Genomic DNA, 21252 nt, shown 5'->3' with positions numbered 1-21252 from the left:
GCTGAATATGCCAAATTAAGCTCTTACTTTTAGATATAACTATTTGTATTGCTCTTGGCAATATAGTGATATAGTGATCCCTTTATTAAACATTAGAACAAACAAAAACCAAACCAACCCAACCCCCAACCCTTAGCTTCTACTTCTTTAAACGGAAGCCACAACCCAGGCAAAGGACTATATATAAATGTTCAGTGAAAATGATGGCATAGTGAGAGTCAGAGTAAATAATAGTGAGGAAGATCTCCTCTCTGGGGAGAGTTGCTGAAGTTATCACAGCATTGGCTAGTCTGTAACATTGCCAACATTACAAAAGCTGTGGTTTGGTTATATTTCAATATTTATGCGGACCACAGAAAAATTACAAGTCATGCTATATTTTCCCGTGGCAGTACCAGTACTTGTTGTAAAAAGTGAACTCACATCACAAAGCTGAACACCAACTATGCCTTGTTTTATGACAGATTCAGGTTCTGCCAACTTCCCATAGCATATAGATTCTTGAGTTACATCCACAGGCCCATTTCCCCCCTCTAGTGTGATGCCATTAAGATAAACTATTTGGCTAGCTTCAAGTATTTTTTTTATTTTTTTAATTCTTTAATTAAGTTTAAAGAAGATAGTTAATGTAAAATTACTACTGCTACTACATTTTAGTTAAATTCTAAATATATAATTTCATTGGACACAACAACCTTTAAGAATTCCTGAAGGAAAGCTGGTGATGTCTTTTAATAATTGAATCAGCTAAGCATGCCCAAAAAAGTGATTCATTTAAACATATAATGAAGGACAGAAAAGTGTCTATGTAGTCTCACCCCTGGCACAGGTAATTCAGAATGCTTGCTCAGACTTTTGCACCACTATAATGTTACTAATTTGCTGTCATGATTTTCCTATTATAAATTGGTGAGTTTGGGATTTGCTTCAAATCAGTAATAAAATATGGCCTCTTTCCTTCCCTTTTATTTGACTAATTTTGTTGTAATTAGTGGTAATATAATTTCTGTCAGTTTTGAGGTTTCTTGTATATATTTAAAAATACCTCTTTCTATTATTATGCAGACCCACAGTAAAAATGCTCTAGCCATAGATCAGTGAAACACAGACATTTATAATTTTATGCAGTTCTTTGAGTCTTTCTCTTTTCTTGTTGAAATAAAGGCCTGGGAAATAGTACTCCTTGTATTAAGTTTTCTAGGGCTATAAAATGAGCATCAATATCTTTATTCTGGTCCTTAACTGCTGGTGGCTGTTCTCCTTTCTGTCTTTTCTTTACAAAGCTTTAAAACATCAGCCAATTCAATGGGAGGCACTAGTTTCACTACTGTTTCTCTAATAAAAAAGAGAAAAAAATTAGGACAAGAATGGAACTGTTTTAGAAATAGTCCTTACCTGTCAAATTAATACTGGGCTGGTTTTACACCTGCAGCAGTGTGTCCGTGCTGGATGTAATGGGAAATAATAATGACTACTACTTCTTGTAATTGCTGAAGTGATGATACTGTGTCTCTGTTAACTGATTTCTGGAAAGCAGGGACCAAATCTGAGTAAATTACATGTAAATCCAGACATAGGCATTGTTCAAAGATGGACAGATTTATAATGAAACTACATTAACTTAGGGCTGAGTTACATGATTATTCTTTGCTTGCAATTGGAGCTCACAACTATGAGTATAGTGCAAAGAAAATGGTGATCCCAACACTCTTGTATTGACAGGAAGCTACAGGCCAACATTCAGAGCAAGTTTACTATTCTTATTCCAATAGGTTTATCTGCATAGGTTGATTGTAATCTCTTTTTGTGTTTCTTTTAGATTTGTTTCCTTTCCTTTTAGTGATTTACATTTTAAGTTATGTTTGTGGCATCAGAGCTCTGTTTTTATGAGCTTTGCTTAGGTCCAGAGCTTCTGTTCTGGAAGAAAGTTCTTTTTCTGGATAAAATTCAGCTGTCTTGTCCAGGATATTTGTGCACACACCAATAATCTGTCTGCTTGCCTGCCTTTTTTTTTTTTTTTCTTTACTTTAAAGTATAGACCATAATCACAAAGTGAGCTCCTGTTCGTCTTCCCCAAATATAAGACCATTTCTTCTTCAAATGCAGGACTGTGGCTTTCCTTTTATTTATTCATTTATGGAGAATGAAGTCCATGTATTGCCAGTTCTTTTCATTTCTGTACCTTCATCTTTGCAGAAAATATGAAGCTGCTCACATTTTTGTAATAGTATTATGACTGATTTAAAAAATCTTAATTAATGGAAAATTCAAAACCTACTAAGTGCACCCAAATATTCTGTTGGAGTTGCAGGTGCTTTTTAGTTGTCGTCTTTCTGGTTTCATTCACTGCTTACAGATACAGTGTTAAGATAATTTTCTTTTCTTTGGGAATCAGTCAGGCTGTTTGGTGAACTCCCCATTGGTAAATTACCAACAGCTATTGCTGTCTCTAGGAAAAGTGTTCTCTAACATGTATTCTTCATTCTTCCAGAGTTTGGAAAGATAATGAAAGTGTACTCAAGAATCTACACTATACACTGGCTGTAGCTATCACATCCCTTACAATGGTTACTCATGCTGCCAGGAGCATTTTTCCATGTTTTGAGTTACCTAGTCAATTGAAAAGGGTGCATTTACAGTTTTATAACAGTTTAAACTGGTTTCTGGAATGAAGGCAAAATTGTAATTGAACAGTTAGAATAGTAAATAATAATTTTCCCCTGCCTGTTACTACCTTATAAGTAACAGCTGATATTCTAAAACTTTTCTTGAATAAATAAAGCTTTCCTTTTCATTTTTCTCTTTTTTTCTTTTGTCCTTTTGAAAGAAGATCAACTGATCACCTGAAAATCTTTTTAGGTCCTGAATTCAAAGGTACATCTTTTATAGTTTTGAAATGGAGCAGATGAAGGAGAAAGCTATCCATGAAGAAGCAGAATGAAGACTTTTCCAGAACAATCTGACTTATTTGAATGTAGGGCCAATTTTTCTCTAGAGAATGGGTCAACATGAATGTAAAAGAAATTTTATAAAGTAATTTTCAAATTCTGGTTCTACCAAAACCTTTAGGATGGATCGAATTCTGATCCTCAGTTTGAACAATTCAGCAATAATTTGAATTAGTAATAGCTATTTGGGAAAGGAACTTATTTTTGAATAAAAAATACAGTATGTATATTACTGAGGTCAAAACTGACTTTGTAATGTAGTCTAGTGGGTCTTTGAATGATTTAAGCAACAGATAAGAGACTAGCTATAGCTACTTTCATTAATTGTTGCTTTGCTTTGGGTTTTTTTTTTAGCTTTCTAGCAGGACTAAATATTAGCCATACATTCATTCTTGATGTTCTATCTAGGAACCATGCAACTGTGCTAAGAATCTTATGTAGCATTATATCTCATAGACATTACCTTGATTAAGATGAACTTTAATTAAGATAAATGGTAGCTGTTTAGTCATCTGTTTAGCATAGTGAGACTTTTATCATCAGACTTATGCTAGAAGAAAATGTTTCATTTTCATAGTGAAAACACAAATTAGATTTTTGCGGAATTGTTGCCCACCTGTCCTGATAAGTGTACACTTGTTAGAAGGCAATAGTAAGCAATTCCATTATACAGATTTTTCTCTATATTGAAGTTGTGTTGTCTTCCCAGTTATCCTATAAGGATACAAATTAGCAGTATTTTCCCAGGTATAATAATATTTAATCAGGATTAGGCTCAATTGCTACTGATGCAAACAGTCTTCATTTTTTAATTTATTGAACAGATTAAGGGTGGCGTTTTTTGATTTCTTTGAAAACATGATCCACTCAGAAATCAAGATAAACTCTTTGGCAGAGAAAACCTCAAGTGTGCATATTATTTAGGTTTTATTTCATCTTTGTTAGCACCATTGAGCACTTCAGCATGAATAATAATCCATTAGCATGCCACTTGGTCTCTACATCCATAGGTAGGTTTGGATCTTGTGCAATTAGAAAGCTGAGAAAATAATCAGTTCCTTGCTGTTGGATTTAAATTGACTAGATTGTTGTCCTTCTGGGAGTAATTTAAAATAGCATAATGTGATTTGGTTTAAAACCAAAGCACTCTCACTATTCCATTCAAAGAGAAAAAGGTGATCAATATAATCCAAATCTGTCATAGCATAGTTATGCATGCATTGAGGTTTTGCTCCTATCCATATAGATATGAGAATTTATACTGGAATACAGCAAGATCAATGAAAACTTTTGTCCTGCTACTGACTTACAATGCTATCCTTAAGAAAATTCACCTCTATTGTGGGCAATTATCTTACGTTTCAAATGTATGATTAGACAAACCATTTGTGTGTTATAAAAATTGTATACTGACTCTTCGGAATCACACGCTCTACAAGGTTAGTTTTTAATAAATCAGCGAAAGTGCTAAGCAGCCACTAAAACACAGATCAAGCCTAATCTTGGGCCTGATTTACTATTACATCTTTGTTCAAAAGTAGATTATTATATTCCTTAGCGTGTGTATATATGCTTCCTTTTGTAGTAAACTGAAGAATACTGTCAAATTTGGAAAATAAAACCCTACTTCAGAAAGGCATATTTTCTATCACTGAAGTATTCAATTGCCTTTTTCACTGTGCTAGCATAATTTGAATCATTCAATAAAGCACACATGCAGTTTTTGCAAATCTAAAGGCTTCTTACTATAGTCATAGTATTAAATTCTAATGCTAATGTTTTCCTGGTATGAGTCATACAAACAAGTTATTAGGAGTCAACTAACAATACAGTTGCACTCCTTCAGGTTTGATTTAGAAATAGCTTATTTCTCTCAGATTTTGTTACATGTATTGAAAAGACAAGCTTTTTGGTTTTACATTTTATCATATATCGATATAGATGATATAGATATATAGATATAAGTATAGATATAGATGATATAAAGATATAGAAAGATATAGAATGCATGTTGTATGCACTGATGGTTTAAACAAAAAGTGGGACAAAGGCCAGAATTTAGTGAAAATATATATTTTATGAAACTCTACAACTGTGCATTTTGTGATTTGTGTTTAGCTATATACAATTTATGACTTACAATTACTGGTTTGCTTTATTATAAAAGGCAACAATGAGGAAAGAAACCTCATATACTTTGAAAAATAAGAAGCATTGTTAGTTTGAAATATTAGAAGTATAAACACTCTGTATAAACATTTCTTTGCCATAGTTGGTGGTGACAGAGCACAGTGTTAGGAGAAAAACATGTCAAGACCTACAAAATTCTAAGTGAAAGACAAGAACACTGGCTACATTTCCACACAGTGTAAGACAGGAATGGGTAATAATATATTGTCTAGCTAGATTATATATGATTTCTCGGCTTCCTTTCAGCTTCATAAGCAAAGGATGTAACAAAGACAGAACATTTTGTGAAGGCGTAAGGCTGTATCAGACAGAATGAACTAGATCTTGCAGGCAAGATATCCAGTACTCTGAAAATATATGAAAATCTATTTCTGCTTCTTAACCTGTAGTAAATATCTGCAGTTTTCTTGCACAGGCTTTCTAATATTTAGTGCAGTCTAGCTTTTGGTATTTGATTTTAGCCGTAAGCATAAGTGTCACTGTTTCAATGTGGTTTAGGAAGAAGGTTCAAAACAGCTCCATTTTCTATTTCTATCAGGGACTCAGAAAACCATAACAAAATAAAATGCCTCCCTTGCCGTTTCTCTGAACCTTAGTATCTGGGCTATGTTATGAAGTTTTTTGTGTACATTCCTCCTTTTTGCTGCTTAGAAATGTTGTCCTGAGGCACTTGAAAGAATTACATTTATCTCGGATTCTGGTATATCCGATAGTCCTAATAAACTTTATGGTACCATCTGGGATATGGCTTATCTGGAAATGTCATATATTAGATTGTGTCTAGCAAATTCATGTTTAATAAGATACATTATTTTAAAAAGCTTCAGATGATCTACCTATTGTTTTAAAAAGCATCAGACAAAGTACCTGTGAATGACTATGCATGTAGTTAGACTGTGTGTGCAAAGCCTGGACCCATTACATCTGCTCTATCTCAGTAGTGTTTGTACACTGCAACCACTCAGCAGCTGCAAAAGAGGCTGTGGCTTCCTGCCATACTGTATAGTCTTTACAGTCCATGTGGCCTTGATTTCCAGACAAAACTTGGTGGAAGCCCATCTTCACAGATCAAAAATACGTCTCCATGAGCTGGAAAATATGATGTTTCAGTTATAGGTGACCCATATGTCAGGGATTAGGGCTGAGCCAGCCACTAAATTAGTGACATGCTCTTCACCAGCCCCTCTCCCCTCCTGAAGAGAAAAGAAAGGGAATAAGGAAGAGAGACTTATGAATTGGAAAAGTAAAAAATACTTTAATTAAAATAATAACAGTAAAATTAAATATATACAAATATCCACAAGCTCAATTCTCCTCATGGCAGTAGGTCACCATCACTATTTATGCGGTGGCAGGAATCCCAGGTCAGGTGGGAACCAGATTCAGGAGGTGGATTCTAGAATTCAGGAACTCATGAATCATGATTGAAGGCAGAGCGAACACTGTCCTGCTCAGATGCCAGCCACTGAAGAGTGAGGAAAAACTTGCCCCTCATGTTCCCTCAGTTTTATACTAAATATGTTGTATCTGGAATGGAATACCTTGTTGGTCAATTTAGGGTCACCTGAACTGTCTGCTCCTCTCTGCAGATGCAGCCTTTTATTCTGCACCCTGGCATAGTACATGAGATTTAGCAGTGACCCGGTCTGCATACCAAGCCTTGGTACTAACTACAAACACAGTATATTACCACGACTAGAAGCAGACACTGTGAAAACATGCCATGAATTTCAGAAAATAAAATTCCTTAGAAGAGACTGAGCTGGACAGTAAAAGCACTGAACAAAATTAATTGTAGCTCAACCCAGGGTACACGGTCATACTATGATTTCCTATAATGTGTGCTACGAGTTCAGGTTTTTAATTTTGGTTTTTTGTTTTTAGTACAATCTCCTATCTTGCATTTGCTGAAACATGAGTAAAAGCATGTATTAATTGAAAATGGCTTTGTACTTAAATCTTTCATCTTGGGAGCATAATAATGAAAAATCACTTTACAAATTTCAAGTGTTCTCATGAGATAATGAAAATTTATTATTCTCACTTAGCAGAACAAAGGATTATACATATAGTACTGAAAAAATAAACTGATTTATTGACTCAGCTTTACAAAGACAAAATAAATATAATGTATCATTATCAGAAGTTTTAAGGTTTGAAGAAACATCTTCTCAGTTCTTGTTTTCCAAGATCAGCTTGGTTTTAGTTATATGTTTGTTTTAATCTCACATTTTGTTTGTTTCCCTCCCTTCTTGATAGTGGCAGTACCTGCTGTGCAGAGGATTGGCTGGAATATATTACTTCAGTTAAAAGAAGAAAAAAATATTTTTCTGCACATGTACAAGATATGTTTTGCATACAGAAGCAATGTTACAAAAAGCGTTGCATTAAAGATTGTCTCATTCTTTTACAAGAAGGCTGAGCAAGGTGATTCTAATTCTCCTTGCTTGTTTGTGTAGTAAAGTACTAAATTGAAAAGCCAAGAGACCACAAACAGAAGAAAGGTCTCCTTAAAGTACTTTTAATAAGAGAGTAAGGTTTTAAAAATATTTGTCACCACTTTTAGACTGTTGACTAAAAAAGAACCCCAAAAAAAAAAAATGTTAGTCAAGGTTGTATTCACAGATCCCACTTTTGAAAGAAAAGTGAAAGAGAGTGGCAAAGAAAATTGAAAAGGTCATCAAAAGCAAAGTATTTCCGGAAAAATTTCCAGTACTTTTAGACAATCTGGGTTGTTGGTTTTTTTAAAATATCAATTTGTTTTTATCCTTTTGTCTTCTGACATGCATTTAATTTTCCAATCTGCTACCGTTTCATGATGTTTAGCAATCCAGATGTTCTGAGTGCCAAGTGATGGTTCCTTAATGTATCTTCACCTAGGATTAGCAAATTGTTTGTACATAAGCTTTTTTTCCCATGCCTCCCCCCATACACAAGTTTACAGATAATCATTGCAGTGATAAATGCAGTATTCAGAATAAACACAGTATCTGAAACATTCAGAGTTTGCTGAAGATTTAAAAACCAGTACTCTGCAATTTGGGTAACAGAAGTACAGAGGTGTAGACAAAGCCATGCCCCCAGGAAGTCATCTTTGGGATTTGAATCAATTGCCTTTCAAGATTAAAGTTTTTCTTAGGAGTGTCTCTTCCTGTCTCACCTCTGAAAAGGGGAGCTTACTAGCAGTCAGTTCCTTGCAGTCTTTTCAGGTTCACAGTTATGAAAAAACATCCAGTATTCTTTGCCCTTGGCATTTTAATCTCCCACATACATTTGCATTGTTTGCTTTCCCTTTTATGTCGGATTGCCCTTGCCCACTTCTTTTCCCCTCCTGTACAGAATTATCTTTGTTTCTTCAGGCCCCTCCTTTTACCTCACCAGGCTAAAGCAGACAAGGATTTACTACATTTATCTTTTAATTCCATTAAGACCACATCATCTTGTCTTTAGCTTAGTACTTATAATTTTATAAAATACTTTACAATATCAGAATATCTCACAGGTTTTAAAACAATTCAGCAACAATACAGTTCATATACCTTTCATATTTTTTTCCCCAGTCTATCTTTTATGGGTAAAGTGCATGTGTGAAAACTGACATTTTATTCTGCTCGTATGATATGTTTTTTAGTTTTCTAGTGCTCATGTTATCCACAATGGCAAGTATTGTTAACGTTACTGTGATACATTTTCACAAGGTAAGCATACTTTATGTGGTTATGATATTTTCAGAAGTGTAGCATCAGTTGGTAGAGGATTAGTTGCACAATAAATTAATAACCATTTAAAAACCTGTACTTCTACATTACGAACCAGATTGACATGGACAGTAAGATTCTTTGTGGTTAGGGTGTAGAGGAAAGCATCAGAAAGAATGTTATTGCTGTAATTTTTCACTTCCATAACACAAATAGCATTTGAGAGCAAATTCCTTGAGAAATCACCTGTATCTTCATCAGTGTCTCTGCACAGTCAAGTGCTGGAAGGTATGTCTAGCTAATACTCTTGTCAGCTCTCATGAGCTCTGAGTGATGATCGTTAAACCAAGGGCTACTTTCACTGACTTTCACAGTGTATCAGTGTTAAAGAGATTCAGTTATTGGCATGAACAGTCATTTAATTTACAGATGCTGAGACCATGACAGACAAAATGAAAGCAGTCTGACTGTCTGACTGCTGATGTGATGTTGTTGGTGTCGTGATGGAACCTTGTGTGTTTGCATTAAAAATAATAGTTTTGTGCTATTTCTAGTTTTGTTCTAAATGTATTCTTGGAGTAATTTTCACTGTCTGTTCTAAATTTATCTGATTGTCTCAATAAGTTTGATGGAACAGCTGATGACATCTGTGGTTGCTCTCGCAGCCAATCAGTTAAAATCAACTCAAACTCAAAAGCATCTGTCACTGCCACAGCACAGATTTAGAAGAGGAGTTGCGGGACACAGATTTGTTTAAACGAGTGAGGAAAGGATGAGAAGGAATAATAAAAGAAAGAATACCAGGCTTTGAGAGGGATGGAATAGATGTGTGATTTAAATTTGATAATACCATTACGTCACAGTTCTATGTGTAATATTTTGTTTAAAAAAAAAAAAAAAGTTTGTTGTTCCAAGTAATCCACAATGTTTTGGATTTTTTGCTTGGGTAGGGAGTTCAGGGTGGAGGAGTAAAGAAGATGACTAAATCGACTGCTTTCTGGATGGAAATAATATTTTGGGAGTATTAATTGGTATTTATAAATATTATATGCTAATTATTAATATAAATATTAAGTAATGTTAATTAAAATTAAAATAATGGAAATTAATGCATTTAAGCAATAAGGAAAAAACAAACCCTGCATCCCCACCTAAATAATACAAAACAAAACAGATCATGGCAGGACGTACAACAGAGAAGGCTAACACAGCCGTTAGCTGTTTCTCCTATCGTGTTAAATTAGACATCACTACTGGATATTTTGAAAATAGGATGTTGCTTTCTAAATTAGTGACATTTACAGTTTTGGTCTTGAATAGTCACTGTTCTGCTAGGTGGTAGTTCTGACTCAGGTTAAAGAAACATAAGATGTTAAATAAAGAACTGTATCCATAGGCAGAAGAATACAGTATCTTTTTTTTATCAGATCTGCAAGAAGAGAGTGACTGTTATGTGTGCCTTGGGGTTTGTTTGTCTCTTTGGATTTCATACAAAGTTTTGATGTGGGTTTAAATAAAATCAGGACAGTACAGTGGTCTTTTAAGCTCTTCCCCAATAATATACTGAATTGTGACACTTAGAGCCTTTGCACTGGGTAAGAGGGTGGCTGCTGCCTCCTTTTAAAATACACGGTATGTGGAATTTGGAGAAAGATCTGTGTGAAGAGAAAACTATTTCTTATTACTGTTAGAAGCCTAATTTTCAGTCTTCATTTTTCTTTGTAAAATTTAACAGAAGGCAGCAGGGATATTTATTGATTTTGTTAACTCCTACCTATATTGTAGGTTTTTTGTTGTTGTTTCGGAAAGATATTTACTCTTTCACAAATAAGGTTTTGCTTTTCTTAGATATCCTAACATAATTTAGAAGGTATTTGAGTTATGAGAGGTGGGATAGTAGGGAGACACTTAATACATTATTTTTAAATGGAAATGTTATTTCTGCAGTCAATTTTTTAGTCTCTAATGTCTTTATATAAACCCATGTGATAGAAGCAAGGCAGAAATGCAACTGCTATTTGGGAACAGTAACAAATCATCTAAAATTTTAGAAGTTGAATCTACTAGCTTTTGGATGGCACTGCTATTGGCTCTGCTGAATAGGTGCTTGCTCCAGGAGCCTTTGCAGGCTAACAGGTATGGATAATTCTCCATGTGGATTCAATTACAGCACAGAGGCAGATGCTTTGAATTCGGAAGAAATGCATTCTGTACCAGCTAGTATTCCTCCTGTTGGATATGCTTCCATCTTTTTCTTTCCATTTCTGTTATTTTTCCCTTATCTTTTAAGTGAGGACTAATTAATTAAAAACATACTTCTTTATTATCCTTATTGACCCTATAATTATTATCATAGCAAAATCTTATGAAGTTTAATGAAAAATTAGTTTTCAGAGAAAATTTTAAGTCTGTTTCAATTTCTATGCAGCGAGTTTTCCCTGAACATGATCATCTCTCTTTCCACAAAAATTTCTTCCAGCAGATAAAAGGAATCCTTTTTTGGGGGGGGGGCACTTGGTTGCAACACTACCATTTAGGTAGTAACTTCTTTAAAATTATTTAGAAGATATTTTTTCCGAAGTATCTATGACAGTTGGACCATATGGGGTTTTGTTTCCTTATCACTCCTGCCTCCTTCAGTGAACCCTTATTTTTTTAATAATACTTATTTGCAGGGATTTCAATGAATAAATATCAGAAAACCTCAATATGGTTTGGAAGTTCAGTGATTAAAATGTGCAGCTTCTGTATTAGTCCTCATTTGAAATACAGAGGTTTGGTATGACTATGCTAGGCATGCAAGCAGTTTTTTCTCTCCTCCTTTAGAAATGCACAAGTGAAAATTCTCAGTTTGTATCATTATGCATTCCTCTTCTCAGTCATGAAAGCCCTAGAAAGGGTCTAGTGAAGCCACAATTATGAGCTATGTATGCAACTAATCTGTAAAAAACATTATGTATGTTATTACATTTTGACTTACTAATTATGTCTCAAATTGATGAATCTCCTTCAAATTAATCAATATACCCAGTGTCTCATGCTAGAACTGTTTGACCTCTGTGAGATGTCATGTGAGAAGAATTAGTTGAAGAATTGGAGGCTCTGATTATAAATTTTGGGGAATACAGTGGAATCCCTTACTGGTTGCTGAGAGAGTGGTAACACATTTATAAGGTGAGAATGTCAATGATGCAGTACAGTGATAACTGCTAGTAAATGCTGATTCTTAATTAACTCTTGCAAATTAAGGTATAGGTATGCATTTAAGCATATTTGAAAATATGACATTACAAAAATTATGGTGTGACGTTATATTTCTCTCATTAAAGGAATGTTTCTGTTTGGTGAAAAAAAAAAAAAGCAAGAGAAAATTCATGCATGGTGTTTTCAATGTAAAAAGTATCTAGGTGAATAATTTAACCCTTTTAATTCCACTGCATCTATCTCTTTTCTTTTAGCAGTGGTTATAATAAGTGCAATTATTTTTTCAGTAGATTTAGACTGGCAGCAAGTATTTAAGTGAATTACTGAGTCTGACATCTAATTAACACAGTCTTTACAGGTTTAATGAGCAGTTATAAAGTTCTATCCTTTCTTTGGCACATTTTAATTAGTTGTAATTCTGAGTGGAGTGACCTGAAAAGCTTGTTGTGTTCCATGGATTCATTGTAAATTTGTGAAATTTATACATGTAGAGACAAAATGAGTTTTTACGGAATTGAAAAACCAAAGGTTATTTGAACCATTACATCAGTCATACAGTATCCTTCTGTACACCTCAGGTAAGCAAAGCATTGGACATACATATTTGACTACAACGCAGATGGTGCTTCATAAATTTGTTTTTTTTGTTTTTTTTTTTTGTCTGAAGAACTAAGCTTTGAGATCTACATCATCTGTTGCTCATGACTGAAACTTTGACTGCTGATATTCATCCTTAACGACAGTATAAGTTTCAAAAAGAAATAAAGTATTTAAAATATTTTTAAAAAATATTCTTAGCACTGACGTGTTGCTGAAGTTAAATGCAAAGAGACAAAAATATAATCTTAATTAAGATGACAACACAATTGCAATGTGTCTTCCTTGTTAAAGCCATCCTGCAAAATTAGAGAGGAATAAAAATATTTCTAGCATTCTAGGCTATTCTTTCTTCACAGAGAGTTCTGTAGTATCTAGAGAGAGATATGAAAGAACTGCCAATAAGATTTAATATACATTTACATTACCTAATGCAGTACATGAAAGCAACTGAAAGATTTGACCATTAAAACGAATGTCTATTTCATAAAAGCCATGCAAATGGTACATGCTGACATCTTGTAAAGATCTCAGTCAGTAACTGTACTTTGATTAAAAAGATATCATTTCATAAAATGGGACTGTATGTCCCATTTCTCTCTTGTAACTCTGGTATTTCACTTTTTGTATGAGTATTAAGGGTCATTAAGGGGAGGCATCCTGAATCAAGGTAAAATCACCTGAGTCCAGAAATTGAGAAGTGCTACACAGTTTGAGAGCTGATGGGAATCCAAGACATATGGCATCCTGCAGTCACCGTTCTCTATGCTGAGGGTGGGTTTCCTGGTAGCGCTAGTTTCTTGGTATCTTTGACCCTAAATCCCCAAGTGTATTAGCTACCACCATGCAGAATATCTGAAGATATGAAAGAGAAGAGAGAACATAAGAGGGTTTTACTGACCCCCACATGTAGGAGGGGAACGAAGGGGGAGGGAAAACAACAAACAAAAAACCCCAATGAAACAAACAAACAAAAAAAACCCACCACAAAACCAACCAACAACCAAAACAAAACAAAAAACAAAAGCAAGCAAACAAACAAAAAATCTCACTTATTTGTACAACAAGAAAATCATGAATAGTCTGTTTTAAGGGTAACTAAAATATTCGTATCCTAAGTCAGAACAAATCTGAAGCTATCTGTTTTCATGATTTGGCCTCAAACACTTTTTCCTGCAATCAACAAAACACTCAACAAATTTCTACCTTCTGCAGTAGCAACAAATTGCTGTTTCTTTGGTTTCTCTTGTTATTTTAATTTGGCATAATACAGCTTTGGACAACTTCTGCTGAAGAACGTATTTTATTGTAAAATTGCTAAGATTAGCTGTGAACCTGTCTCTGAATGCTAGGGATGGAGTGGGAGCAGTAGAAAGTGCCTTGGCCTTTTATTCATAGTCTGTAATCTCTTCGAATATGCCATTGTTTCAAACTGTTCTATAATCTAGATTGTAGTCCTGGTCAATACAGAGATTATAACTGTACTAAGTTGAGATGAAATACTTATGAAGAGACCTCAGAAAGAATAGCTACATTTAAGAGAAAGGACTAGAAATGGAACGTGGATTGGAAAGCTTAAAAAGTTAGAAATACAGTTTTTCCTCAGCAAATCTCTTAAAGATAATATTAAAATCAAGTGTCACTGTCAAGATCAGGTCTCAGATTGCTGTAGTGTTTTACTGTAATGAATTTCCTTCTTTATTCAGTTCTTTCATAGTATTTACTAGCCTTGTTGTCTGCCTTCATTTTCACTGCCTTTTTCCTGTTCCTTTTATGAAAGATAAGTAAATTGCTTTCAATTATGTTGCAGAACAGTTGGTGACATCTTGTTTAAACATTTTTGATGTTTTTATCTGTCTGTTGGGTTATGCAAAGAAATGTTGCATTTCTTAATCTAGACAGCAATTGCAAGTACAAGCAATTCAGTTATAGATGAGAAGATTATTCTGGTGAACATTACTGTTGCTTTATTAGGCCAGTTTCAAACAGCAAAAAAGATAGGAGTTTCGTTATGTTTCCTTGGGAGTCCATACCAGACCTGATCGGCAGGACATTTTCTTTCTCACAATCATCCTAAATGTTCTTCTTTGGGGATGATTTGTGCTTTCTTAGAAAATAAACTTAGAATTAACATTTCACTCAAAAAAGCATAGGTTAAATGTCACAATATCTTATTCTGAGACTAATGTATTAGTAGCAGAGTACTTCTTTGCCAAGGACCATTACACAGTTCTTAGAAGGCAGGAAAAATGTGACTTCATATTTTACCAATTCAAAAGCTGCAGTCTCATAAGACTTTTTTCAGGATCTGATCCATGCCAGCCATTCATACCATGCCATTCCAAGGTCTCTTTACTCTCTTGGTAAAGCTGATTTGTAGTTTGAGAGTTTTATCTATAGCCCTTCCTTTCATGTAATTTATTTTTTTTTAATGAATCAAAGTAACTTCAGTCTTTACTTAATTTAAATTCAGTTCCTGTTCTTCAGCATTGCTATTCTATCAAATTAGTAAATCAGAGTAGCTGGTGGTGGTGTGGCATTTTGAAACTGAACTATGAAGATGTAATAGACAGCCTCAGCAGATAAAAATCAGACATGCAAATACTGTTTCTGGGATTGAACATTAACTTCTCCCAGTAACAACTTTTAATATAAAGGAATTGGACTTTAGTGTGTGTATTTGTTGAGCTGGCTTTATTTTATCCTCTGCTTTAGCACTTGATTTGTATTTTGAAACGCATCAGGAGCAAAACAATGAAATAAAACATTATGAGAAACAACGTGAAAATTATTCAGCCTGTGAGTCTGAAACGATTCCCGGAATAATTATCTTTCCTCAAGTACTACTGCTCGTATATTTTCCATTGCTCTTGCTACTTACACTGCCATCAAGGAGAAAAATAGTTGAATCCTAAATCTTCTCCACTATATATATGAACAGAGGTAGTGAAAACTGTTGGACTCTATTTGGGGACGTAATCTGACCTTTCCTGTAAATTCTGTCAAAACTGCTCCATAAATGGGAAGGAATAACAACAGAGGATACACATCATTGTCCATACTAAATTTGTGGAGACTACTTGAGAAAGATAATGATGATACACATTAACTCTGACAGATATCACTTCCAAACAGTGGAATTTACTTCGGGGAATGTTTCTAAGACATTTCTAGCTCTGTGTTTTTGTGAAGGGTTTGCCCGTGCTGTTTTCAACTGGATATGTCCATACCTTTACTGTGCAAGTAAATACTTTCCCACTAACAATCATGCATAGGGCAGATATGGTCTGAATGCTGCATGGGCCACTTCTTCCTTTCAGTGAAGTATTTCCTAGTGACCAATCTAAACTTGCCCTGGTACAACTTGAGGCCATGTCCTATTTGTTACCTGGGAGAAGAGACCAGCTCACATCTCACTACAACCTTCTTTCAAGTAGTTGGAGAGAGAGAGAGGAAGTCTCCACTCAGTCTTCTTTTCTCTGGGCTAAACAATCCCAGTTACCTCAACCAGTCCTCATAAGACATGTTCACTAGACCCTTCACCAGCTTCGTCAGCCTTCTCTGGACCCCCTCCAGACCTCAATGTCTTTCTTGCAGTGAGAAGCCCAAAACTAAACAAAGTATTTGAAGTGGGCCTCACCGGTGCCAAGGACATCAAGACCAAAGATGTCAGTGAACAGTGAAGAGGACAGCAGCACATTTAATATTAGAAAATGAGCATAAAATATGTGTTCTACTGCATATTTATTGCTTATTAAAAAGTTGTATAGGCCCTTATTCTTAAAGGTATTTTTTTAGGCTCTGCAGAGTTTGAAGAACTTAATATAAATTTCACTGGCAATGGCTAAGACTGAAAGTTAGATCTAGTGAAGTCTGGTTTAGACATTTAAGCCAAAAACTGTTATTCAAAAAATATTATTAAAAAATACTAATCCATGATTATTGGTGCCATGGATCAGGCTAAATTTAAAGTAGTTAGATGTCATCTTAATTAGTTTAAAATCTCTCTTTGGCTGTACAAAAAGTGGTTCTAACATTGCTCAAGCCCTAGCAGAATCCAGTAACCAGACAACGTTATTAAATTTTCTGCAGGCCCAGTTAATACACCTGTCAAACACAGACAAGGTGTATGTTATGTCAGGAAATGCAGCTGTGGCAATTCTGTTTCAAGGAAGGTCTGTGATGGCATGTTTCATCAAACAAGCTATTGTGTAGACTGTTTTCCCAGAACATTTGAAAGCCAGGGATGGTTTGGAAAAGAAATAAAAGTGAATGCTTTAGCTGCTAGAATAGTTGTTCCTTTCTTTTATGTTGTGGGTTTGGTTTTGGGTTTTTTGTTTGTTTTGGTTGGGTTTGGGTTTTGTTGTTTTGCTATTTAGTGTATTTTTCCTCATTATTATTGATTTTATTTTTTTAAGAAGTAATTGACAGGTTATTTCAAACAAGACCTATGGTATACTGAGCTTAATGATCTTACCCAACTCCAGAAGAATTTCTGTCTTCTCAACAACATCTTTTTCATCTGTTTCATCTGTTATAACCATGATAAAAGTGGAAATTAGCCAAGTGTAGTGCCTATTTACATGCAGGGTTTGGGTGGGGGGTTTTGTGGTGTGTTTTTTTATTTATTTATTGTTGTTTGGTGTTTTTTATTTGTATTAATGCTTAGAATTAAAAGGAAGGTTCTTAACCAGGAAACGGAAGTTCGCGGCATGACTTTCCAGAGTAATGTTTTGGAAAACATTTTAGTTCTTTATTTTTTCATAAAGCTTCTTCCAAATGGAACAAACAAAATATTACTAATACACTATGTAAAATAAGCACTGTCCTGTGATGCAGAAAAACTGGCTCACAAGAATTCTAATCTGCTGCTGAACTTCATTGATTAAAAAAAAACCCCACACAACAACCAAAACTGTATACTCATCCGTGTAAGACTCTAAAAAGTATCTATTGATCGTTTCTATGTCAAGGATTATTTTTATTCTTGCCTTTTATAGCTCTGCTTGACTCCAACAAAAACTATTTACTTGTGTAAATAACTCAGAGTATATATAGTCTATTCTCTTACAGTAAACGAAAGTTTTAACTAATATGTGACTGTGACTGGCCTTTTTTAACAACTTGAAGATCTTGCTCTGTTTCCTCTGCATTCAAAGAAACAAAAGTGTGAGAAATAGATATTTGTCTGGAAATGTGCATAAAGTCTTTTTCTAGTTCTTTTAATATTATCGTTATGGTTTCCATTCATAAATGCCTTAAAAAAAGCAATCAAGTATACTTTTAAAAGCTACCAGGAACCAAAGCACAATCACTATATTTAAATAAGTTCTGACAACTGAGTTTTCTAAGTCTCTCTCATATACTCAACAGTTACAGTAGTCTCAGACTGGACTAGCTTCTACTTTAAGTCCTTTATCATGCTGCTGTGGCTGTAAGCAACAAGATTAGTTCCAAAACTGACATATTTTATAGAAACTGGGGTCTGTGTAGAAATATATGATTTTTTTTTTCTCTGACTTCCACTTCTAGGTGATTTCAATTGCAGCTTTGTGTTTTGTTTTTTTAAATCATACCTTCAATAATAAGAGTCTGGCTGGTGCCCGGTCACTGGTGGTGTCCCCGAGGGTTCAGCTGGGTGGCTGTGTCGATTTGCTAGAGAGTAGGGAAACTTTACAATGGGATCCTGACAGGTTAGACTGATGGGTCAAGGCTAATTGCATGAAGTTCAACCAGGCCTAGTACCAGGTCCTCCACCTGAGTGACTACAACCCCATGGTAAGCTACACACATGGTGGGGATGTGTGGTTGGAAGGCTGCAACTTGGAGAGGGACCTGGGGGTATTTGTTGATAGTCTACTGAATATGAGTCAGCAGTGTGCCCATGTGGCCAAGAAAGCCAGTGGCATCCTGGCTTGGATTAGAAACACAGTGCCCAGCAGGCACAGAGAGGTGATTATCCCCCTGTACTCAGCACTGCTGAGGCCACACCTCAAGTACCATGTTCAGTTCTGGGCTGCTCACTATGGGAAGGATACTGACCTGCTGGAGCATGTCCAGAGAAGGGCAATGAGGCTCGTGAACAGCCTGGAGTACCTGGCCTAGAAGGAGCATCTAAAGGAGTTGGGCTTGTTCAGTCTGGAAGAGAGGAGGCTGAGAGGAGACCTTATCATTCTCTGCAACTACCTGAAGGGAAGTTGGAGTGAGGAGGGAGCCAGCCTCTTCTCCTTGATGACAAGCAACAGGACTAGAGGAAATGGTTTCAAGCTGTGCCAGGGGAGGTTTAGGCTGGATATTAGGAAATATTTCTTGACTTCAAAGGGTTATCAAATGTTGGAATGGTCTGCCCAGGACAATGGTGGAGTCACCATCCCTGGAGGTGTTCGAGTGGTGTGTAAATGCTTAGGGACATGATTTAGTGTTGACCCTGTAGTGCTGGGTCAAGGGTTTAACTGGATGATCTTTGAGGCCTCTTCTAACCAGATGATTCTGTGAGTCATAAAATCTTTCAACAATCCGATTCATACTATATACCACAGAGGAAGTAATAAAACATGGATGCAGAACGACACAGTACAATAATTAAAGAGTTGATTTATAAAACACCTTAGTAAGCTTTCCAAATTATGGAAAATAAGCATCTTTCTGTGATTTTTTTTTTCTGCCATAACAACTTTTTAGACATTTTAGAATGACAAAGAAAAATAAAATCAAATTATTAATGACATCTTGACTAAATTAAAGAAAAAAATCTGAATAAAAGTACTGCTCTCTGTATATGGGGAAAAGAAATCTTCATATATGTACGAGTACAAAATTAAAAATGTCTTTAAAAAAATCCTTGCATGCCAAGGCATGACATGCGGTGGGATGATGTTCAGTAACTAAATGCCATACCCTTAAATCTTGTCAGGTGTTTTTTGCAAAAATCAGCATTTCTTTCAAATAATAATAATGAGATGTAGCTGTCATATATGACAAGCTGCATATTATCAAAGAAAATGGCAATTAGAGATATGTATGCAACGTGGTATTTTCCTGGAAGTCTCTTCACTTACCTGTAAGGAGAGTGGAAAAAGCTGAGTCTTCTACTAGCTATGCAAAGATTCACTACCATTTGTATTGTGATATAAAGGCTTTTCTTTTTGCAGAAATTGGATATATCATGTGGAGTATGACCTAGTAACAAATGAGGTGCCAGACAAGCTGCCACAAGGGTGATCCTCCTGCACTTTTTCTGAGCTGTTGAAATTAATTTGAATTCCTGTTCAGCTTGCTTAAATGCCAACACTCTTAATCACTTTACAGTGTTAAACACTTCACTTGGGTGTATGGACCTACAATCTATATAGATGATTGAAAGATTTTTCCCAGGTACTCAATAGATAAATGCATGCTTTGGGAAGTGAGCCAGCCAAAACAGCTGGGTTGTACTCAGTTTTCACTTGCCGGAACAAAACCCTCTTTCTAGTCTCTCTCTTTTATGAATGCAGAGCTTATCCCTAGTGTATATGTTATTTTTGTGTCTATGTTCTTTTCATCTGTCTCAAGTAATTAGAGCGTAGGATAGTTTTTCAGTCTAACAAGTTTTACTAGCTGAAATCTTTTAAGATACTGCAGGTCATCCTTTCTTGTTCTCATACAAATAGCATTTTCTACATGCTCCCATTTATTTTTTGTAAAGAAGGAAATTAGATAGAAAAGCACAAACAGTGCATTTTTTAGCAGTGCCATGTGCTCCAGTCTTATCCAATGACATTAGATCTGCTTTAACAGTCATTCTTTGTTTCCACATTTTGCTAATTCTTTTGGAATATGAAGACAGTTGTGCTAGTTTCTGCTTTTCTGTAAAAATTGCGTTCAGTGTTTTTTCATATTTTCACCAATTTCTCTATTTTCTTAGCTTTATATTATTTTGCTTTACTCATATTACTAATGTACTTTATACTTCCTTTGTATATTTCTGTATTATATTCATAGTTTGATTTTCTGACTTGCTAATATAATCCATGAGTTTTATTAGTACTTCTGCAAGTCATTAATAGGAATTTTGGCTACAACTGAAATTCGTGCTTTTGCTTACAATAATTAGAGGAGATGCTGACAAAATTTTGTGGGAATCAACACTTTAAAAAAGATTACTTCCCTGGTTTTTCTTTGGAAGCTCATGGGAACATTGGTATAGTTGCCTGTATTTTCCTTTCATTTTTCTTGTTCTAAATTTTTATCTGTAGAAAAGAGTTATAAGGTTCCAGGTTGAATCTGCCCAAGTTTCTCAGTAACGGTTATGCAGACTCTGTCCCAACAGTTTGGAGGTTACTTCTGAAGTGTATTGATAGTCAATACCTAGTCATCTTGTGTCAATGTCACCATAGCAGCAATGTATATTTACAAATTTGCACCTTCGTGCCAGTCTCACTGTCTAGAATAACTTTGGGAATTGAATTACCCTGTCATGATTGCTGCTTTTGCTCAGCTGCTATCGAACTGTTTATTCCAAAGACGTCTGTGTAGTTTCTCTCTTTCTTGTTTTAGGAAAGAGAAACATCTGTATACTGCAGAACAGTTCAGCAAGCTTACATTAACTGAAGAAATACTTTTTCATCACGTGACAT

The sequence above is a fragment of the Indicator indicator genome, chromosome 8 (assembly GCF_027791375.1).
Source record: "Indicator indicator isolate 239-I01 chromosome 8, UM_Iind_1.1, whole genome shotgun sequence".
Taxonomy (NCBI): Eukaryota; Metazoa; Chordata; class Aves; order Piciformes; family Indicatoridae; genus Indicator; species Indicator indicator.
Note: the sequence above shows the minus strand (reverse complement) of the source record.